The 8,153-nt window shown below is 44.0% G+C and overlaps 1 protein-coding gene across 2 annotated transcripts in view; it reads right to left on the minus strand.

Annotated features, from left to right (window-relative positions):
- The window catches only part of TESK2 (testis associated actin remodelling kinase 2), a 79,963-nt gene extending 74,611 nt beyond the window's left edge, over nt 1-5,352 (minus strand). For both annotated transcript variants that reach the window (XM_058842557.1, XM_058842556.1), the window contains exon 1: nt 5,171-5,352. The gene's annotated coding sequence lies outside the window, so the exon portion shown is untranslated. The remainder of the gene's footprint in view (nt 1-5,170) is intronic.
- Between the last annotated feature and the right edge of the window lie 2,801 nt (nt 5,353-8,153).

Raw genomic sequence — 8,153 nt, forward strand, 5'->3', positions numbered from 1 at the left:
TCAATGTACTTCACGCAAAACAAACCCCAAAAGGTTTTGACATCCGGATTCCCAAGTAACCCATTCCTTCATTTTTGCCTGCTAGAGTTTACCTTTCCAGACAGCTACACAAAATCCTTGGAAATTATTAGGATACAGCTCCATTATCTTGCCCAGGACTGCATACACAGAATTAAAGGAAAATTTCAAGTGGGCACAATTCCAAGTGGGCCTCCTGTCATTTTGGCCAATTACACTAATGATCACATTCTCAATGAAATCAACCAAGGTTTAATTGACTGTCAAGTCAGTCTGAGGTACTTTAATTTACTACCTTGTACAGTTAATTAAAGTGCACTGAACAGAATCCAAGACTATCCTGTAAATCCTGCAACCAACTAAAAGGTTGTTGGGTGGTTTTTTTCATATTAAGGTTCAGCTTAAAAGCTCTTAAGTTGTGCTCAACAGACAGTTAAAAGACACTACACACTAGAAAAAAACATTTCCTAATAGATTCTCAGCTTTCACAACAATTTTTCTGACACCCCATACAAGAAAAACACACCCCACCCTGTCAAGATCAAAGTAATTCTGAAATTCACCTCCCAAAATTCATATCTGCCCTATTCAGCCATTTCTTACATTTCCAAAATGCACAATTTCAGCATGTTTCATGCCCTACCACATTTTAATTTCTTGGCTTACCAAAACACACTTGAAGGAAGAAAACCAGCCATATTAATATTATATTAAGATCAGTTTCTTCACTGAATTAATGTGTTGATTATCTAATCATATGAATTACTATAAACACAACTACTATCAGCATTAATTTGGTTAATTAGAGATTTACCTTTCAAAACCAGTGCCAGAGCCTACAATTATTTAAAGATGGGAACCCCACAACAGCACATCAAGTTATGCCCTAAACATCAGTGTCAAACTAACAGGTGGCATATATTGGCCAGTAATTAATATTTCATACTTCATAGATATAAAAATGGGTAAGGCTCCTCAACTTCAGCAGCATCTCTTTTACACCTCAAGAGTACAAAGCAAGATCCTTCCAAAAAACATTTCAACTCATTACTAAGAGGTTTTTTGTCCCCAGTATCTTTATAAATATGTGCATATTTGCACTCAAATGTCAAACTCACAGTTTCCTAAAAGATGGCCCTAATAACAACAACCATTTTTAGACACAGAGACCGTTGCTAGGCATTCAGCCTGGAAAGCAATAAATCTGGCAGATGCATGTTATTAATTTGAAAAGGTTTTCTGAAGAACAAGATGCCAAAGCTTTGACAAAAGTCATTTGCCAAGAGTTAACTATTTAAACTTGTTTGATGAAGCTTCAACAGCCAGCACTACAAAAACAGAAAGGAATTATGTTGGCAAGTGTCACTCAACAAAATAACTCAAAGGGGAAGAAGATTTCACTGATTCACAAAAATTCACAAATTTCAAAAGGGCTTCAAAGAAATGTAAAGAACAAAATTTTCCTAAGACTGAGCTGACTGAGGCCTTTAGCCTGGAGGACAAAAAAATAAAAACAAGGAAAATATGTTTAAAAAGTAAATCCAAGAATTTAAACTGAACAGGTAAAGAGAGCCAGGCAGTCAACAATTTTGTTCTCAGCTGCTGTCACCTGCTCTCCTCACAGGGAGAAAGTTCCTTGGTTTGTTCATAACTTAGTTTCTTGTCCTTGAGAGGAAGACAGTATCAAATATTTACAGATGAGGTAGCTACAAATACCAGAGCTTGGGCTATGTTTGGCCCAGCTCATCCTGAACCTGAAGTCTTTTTTGACTACTTTATGGGACAAGCCTTTAGGTTCAGTTTATAGTCTTAGTTACAACACCACACTTGAACACGAAAATCCCAATATTTTCTATTTTTGCTTACATGACATTTTGTTTTAATTTCATCTCCCCTGTACAGGATAATTCCCAGCTCTAGTCAGTACTGTCATAGCACAAGCTTCCTGCAAACTAGGACTGACATTCCTCAGAAGAGGCTTACATTAGCCCTACTACACCACTCCAGAAACTGGAAGTCTGCTGAACTGCATCATGGTTTTATAATGCAAACAAACCTCCAAGAGAGGCTAAGCTGAAACAAACAGTTCATTTATTTTGTGACTGTAGCCAAGTTTGAAATGAGTAAGAGAGACCAGCTATTACTGCAGAGCTCAGGATTCAGGGCCAAGGTTGTAGGTTTAAAAATATTTTCATCAGGCATAGGCATAAGTTCTAGCACATATTTAGAAGGCAAATATAACTGAGGGAGAATATTAAAAACACACAAACAAACAGAAAACTACTTGATCCTTATGCCTACAGTGTAATTACTGGCATTTTCTAGGGTCCAATTACACTACAAAACTAAAGCTGTACCAAGGACCTTGCAACAATCCATTCCTTTCCTAGCCTGGTTTCAGTCACTTCAATCCACAGTGCAGACAGGCTCTAGCCTGGTTACAGAGCATCGTTAAGAGTTAAATAAGCACTCAAGTCGATCATGTATGAGACACAGCTGCCGCTTCAAATGGATAATTTTAATACATTATGTTTGCTTAACAAAACAGAGCCCAACAGAGACAGTGAGAAGCTGCTCATGCCTTCCAGGTGTCAGCAGGCTGACGTTAGCTGAGCTCTCAACAAAAAGAAAGAGAATCAAAGCCTTCTAATACCAACAGGTATTGTAACATCTCAATCTAGGAATTTCCCCCCCAGCCTCTCTGCTGGGTTTGCAATGAGGGCTGACAGCTCTATTAGAACTGAGGGTTTCACATGAGACTGGAAGCATCTTTGTTGTTCCAATGCAGCCAGTGAGACAATCCAGAGCAGCAAAGCAAAGGGGAGAACATGAATGCCTGAAGGAGGGATGAAGACAAAGTAAACAGGCTGAATTTCATACCTGACTGACAACTCTTGGACACACTTATATTTTAGCATCACCACACAAGGCAGTCAATATTTGTATTTTCCAGCTAAAAGTATCATCTCCACAAATATTTAAGACACATTCTGTAGCCTATCCTTACTAAGCACAAGCCTGTGTTACTGGTTTCACCTTACAGTGAAACACCAAGTACCTTGTTTACTGCAGTAGCAGCTGCACAAACGCAACAGTAACACAGTCTTCACTAATTTATGAGTTTTTGAAGTGAGAACAGGGCTTCCCAAACCTGTTGTTCTTAAGGTACTGCAGACACTGATGTCTACTGGTATTTACAAACCAATCTGAAGCTCCCTGTACAATGGAGAACACATTAACTCAGAGTCTGAGAGCTGTGGACCTGGAGTGTACAAGGTCAGCCTTCAAAAGCAAAGTTATTTCAACCAACTCCACTCCTGGCTGCAAAAGCTGTTACATTTCTCCAGTGCAACCAACAGGACAATCACACCAGAAAGTGGCTTAGCCACTACCAGCAATGTGTTCAACTTAACAAAAAGTGACAGGATCATATGAAAAGAAGCTTACAATCTAAGTCAGAAAGAAGACTTGGCAACAGACAACAGATGGAGCCACTGTGATACAGTTGCTGATTATTAGATGGACTTACTGATGAACACAAAGCTCCAAATGAATATGTTAGGGAACTAATAAGCAGGAAAAGGGCTTTAAGAAAAAATTATGAACATTGACCTTTGTTTGATCTTGCCTAGCTGAGCTCTTATTTTTGTGCCAGTTTGCAAGATGCCACACTGCATGGACACAATAAAGAGCTTTGCCATTGTGCAAATGCATGGGTGTCTGCTACAGGAAAAATACAGAAAGGGAACCTATGATGCAAGTGAACCACAAGCTTCATTCTTCTCTGCAGCAGACACAGAAGCAACAGTCCCCTCCTTTAACCCTGCATTTCTTTCATGAGTCTGTGAAGCCATTTGCATAAAGGATTACAATGGCAAAAGCAAATATTTGGAATTAGAGGGTACAACTAGGTTACAGGAGGCCTGTGCCACCAGAGCAGCTCTTTTGAACTACTTCTGTCCTTCTACAGTCACAAAAATATGAAGAACTGAAGCAAGGATCGCTCTGTAGGCCCTAATTTGTGCTTGGTCCCACTGCCAGCTGCTCGTCCTAATGGAAAGACACAAAACAAATCAAAGCAAAAAAACACAGGAGAGCACACACTTGCCACCAGGTATAGGGAACATAGTTTGCCTATACTGAACTTTGCCTTCAGTTTAAACTACTTGTTTTGCATGAAAGTTTTACACAAACCATAACGGACAATGGAATTACTCAGCCATGTCTACAGCTAAACACTGCAAGAATCAGAAAATGACATTTTTATTGGCATGCAACAATAATTTCCAAGGATGACGACTAAATGGAAAGGTTTATGACTAGTCCACAGGGCATGTCAGAGTTTCTCATAAAAATCTTATCTTAGGTTGCAAATTCCACTGCCTAATTAAGTCCATGGAACTGTAAGTCTGTTTATTTTGCAGACAATAAAATATGCTAGAACTCTGATCTCTATTAAAAAAACCAGAAAACAACAGTCAAAGCACAAAGGCTTCTCATAAACTAGACTAAATGTTACCTGTTACTTTTTTTAGAGGGGCAAACAGAAAGGTTTAAATAAAATTCAACTCAGTACTCTTCAAATTCGATTCATTACTTTTGAATTTGTAGCTTTCTATTATTACAGTACCACTTACAGGAACATCCAAGTGGAAAGTCCCCCATACTCGAAGTAAAAACCATTCCGACCCTCCAAGGAATACATTAAGAGTGACCAGCTACATTTACATAGCACGTCTCACCTGAAGGCCATAAAGTAAACATATACGCACATACACTTGAACACTCGAGCCTGTCATTAATGGGTGATTCACATATTCTTACAGGATAGCACTTCAACAACAAAACCCGAGCCAAGCCCTCACACCTCCTGTCGAACCGAACATTTCCAAGGCAATCCCGGCCGGGCAAAGACCCGCGCCGGGCGGTGCCAGACCCTCGCACCCGGATCCGAGCGCGGCTTTCCCGCAGCGCCCGCCGCCCCTCACCTGCCGCCGCCGGGGCAGACGCGGCCCCTCCGCGAACCCGCTCCCCAGAACGCCCTGCTCACCTCACCGCAGTGAGACCCCTCCGCCGGCAGGGAACCCCTTCCCCGCTCCCCGCCGCCGACCCGCCCGGACCTGCCCCGCGCCGCCCCCGCGCCAGCCGTTACCTGAGCGGCGGCGCCTGCAGGGCCCGCGGGCGGCGCGGGCTTTCATGGCCGCATCCCCCACCCGCGGCCCCTCAGCACCCCGGCGCGGGTCCGCCCCGCCGCTCCGGCCGGCGCGGGGGCCCCATGTGAGGCGGGAGCCCGGCTGCGGGACCCGGGGCCGCGACCGCCGGCTCCGCCTCCTCCTCCTCCTCCTCACCAGCGCCACCGCCCACAGCGCCGGGGCGGGAACCGTTCGGTTCCCGCCCCTCCCCCTCAGCCAATCGATGCCAGGCAAAGTGTGATGGACGGTGCCTCTCGACCAATGGAAAAAGCAAACTGGGCGGAGGGATTCGCAGGTAGGCCACGTGAATGCTCCTTTCCAATTGGTCGTGGACTCTTGAGCGGCACACAGTCTAACCAATTACAGGAGGGATAACAACTCCCGAGAGACGAGCCGGAGGCAGCGGCAGGAAGAAGAGGGGGCGTTGCTATGGGCGCCTCGCTCTCATTGGTCAGCCCCTGAGGGCGGGTAACAAATTAGAGAAGCAGCCAGTAGGCGAGAGGGGCGGACAATGATGGACGGGCGGGACAGCCAATCATCGTGTGTTTATAGCGGCACTGGCTGAAGCTGTCAGTGGGGCGGGCACTCAGACGTCCCGAAGCTCCCGTCCCGGTCCCGGTCCCGGTCCCGGTCCCGGTCCCGGTCCCGGTCCCATCTCATCTCCTCCCCTCCCTATCCCTGGGCCCATCGCACGCGGCCCTCGGTGACCGCAGCTGGCTCCGTGATGGTAACCCTGCTGTTATTCCTCTAATCACAGTCCCCTGCTACGTTTCCCACTGGACTCATTCGTCTCTCTGGTCTCCTCCTCTCTCCAAGACTTGTAATTTCAGCGTTTACTCTTCCCGTTCTTCCCATCTGCCTGCCCCCCGCTCCTGGTGTCGGTCACCCCCGGTCCCCGCCTGAAATCTGCTTAATCCAGCTCAGATATTCTGTGGATTCGGCTGCCAAGATGAAATAGGCCTGGAATTTTTCACATCAAAACTGTTATTTTTCAAATTAACACTTATCCACATGCAGGCAGCCTGTAACAGGTATGGAAAAAGACACCTTTCTTCCTGATGCGACGCACTGCCAGATTCCGTGTATCCGTTCCAAAGCACGGCAGGACTAGAACATCTCATTAAACAATTGTGAGGGGGATTTGGTTTTGTTTTACATTGGCGAGACGCTGATTTTTTTCCCTGACCTCATCTTTGGCAGTGGCTGAGCTATTTTTACTGAAACTCTTCAACAAACCGAGTTCATTTACTATACAGTTTTGGATAGAATAACCCAATCCCAAACAGTTATAAACCAGAGGAATTGTAACTAAAAAGGGTCTTGAACAAGAATGTGTCACTCAGTTTTGCCATACCATATTAGTATTTTTTCTCATTATCGTTCATAATAAATTTTAAATCTAGTCTTTTCAGCGTGATCTAAAATATACTGGAGGGAGTCTGATGTTGGACACATTAGCACCAGCTCTAAATACTGAACAGAGACTTATTCTTACAGTTGGAATAAAATCTCTCTATTCTGCAATGTCTTGATTAAATTTAGTCTCAGGATTTCAATCTAGAGTCTACAGTGAAACTTTGTATGTTTAACAATAAAAAATATAATCATCTTTGCACAGGTAACAGATTAGAAGTACTTTGTGTGTGGGCAAAAAGCATCTTGTTTTCTTAATTTCCTCCTGGATTTCCTTCACGGGAAATTTTCCCACTCTCACAAATGTCAAATATCAACCAATTGCAAACGTCTACTCTAGTGACAGTTCAAACACAGGGTGTAGCAAAGCTTTGGTAATTAAGCCATTAGAAATTATTATCGTATCTATCATATTTTAATGAGTGACAAAGCAGATGGAACTACGCAGATCCATCAGTCTCCTCTCTATATTCAAGCAGAATTGAGTCTCAGAATAGGAGTTTTTAGCAATATGTTTTCATTAGAACTTTAAAAAAAAAAAAAAAAAAAAAGTGAAATTTCAATGCTTTATATTTTGCTGGGATTTATCTCAACAAGATTTTGCAAAGTCAACTCTGGAACATCTCCGGGGTCCTTCACAATGTCAGGGTCCAGTGATCCCTGCGACTTTGTACACCGATAAAAAGCCGCAGTAACCTCCCTATTCCCCGGTATCCTCGTCCGTGCGATTTTGGGAGCTATTAGTTGGCTTTAAGGTGACATCTGGTGGTGGCTTTTTATTGTTGCTCTTTTTAGGACCTGATCCCAGAACTACGCAAATGAATTATCTTTCCCCTGTTCCACATCAAAAAATTACCTCCTTTTTGTTTCCCAAGCAAGATACGTGTAACTCCTGCTTTTGGACTGCAAGTGTCTTACTGGTAATATCCAGGAATAAGCATTTATCCCACAGTCTGGTGTAAAATAACATCATGAAAACACACCAGAGCGATCCAGTACAGTTGAATCTCAGTAGGAAACAATCACTTTGCGTCTCACATACCATTGCATGAGGTCCTGTGACTCGTGACATTACTCAGCCCTGTTTCGAGAGGGAAATAAAACCATCTTATGAGCCCTCCTATGGCTTCATCGCAACAGTAAGTCCTACGTTTTGAAGGCAGAAAAAGCCGTACATCGCAGCAGAACTTTGTCTCACGAAGTCCCCGTCCCCCCTCGCAGCTGGCAGAAGCACCGGGGCAAATCTGCACCCTTGAAATCTGCAGAGGACCAGTGGCTTTTGTAGTCTCCCTCTGTTTCCCGGAGAGAGGAAAATGAACACCGCATTAGAAGACTCATCAAAGAGACTCATCAAAGGCAAAATCTCGCAGATGCCACAGCGCTCTCGCTTCTGCCGATCTCGCATCCCAGAAGGGTCCCGCAACCTGTCAATGCCTGTGCTCACGGGGGGTATTCCCCTCTCCTCCGCATGCTACATGCAAAGATCGGCCACTCCAAAAAACAGCTCTGTGGCTTTGCGGTTTGCTCCTC

This window comes from Poecile atricapillus, chromosome 7 (genome assembly GCF_030490865.1).
Source record: "Poecile atricapillus isolate bPoeAtr1 chromosome 7, bPoeAtr1.hap1, whole genome shotgun sequence".
Taxonomy (NCBI): Eukaryota; Metazoa; Chordata; class Aves; order Passeriformes; family Paridae; genus Poecile; species Poecile atricapillus.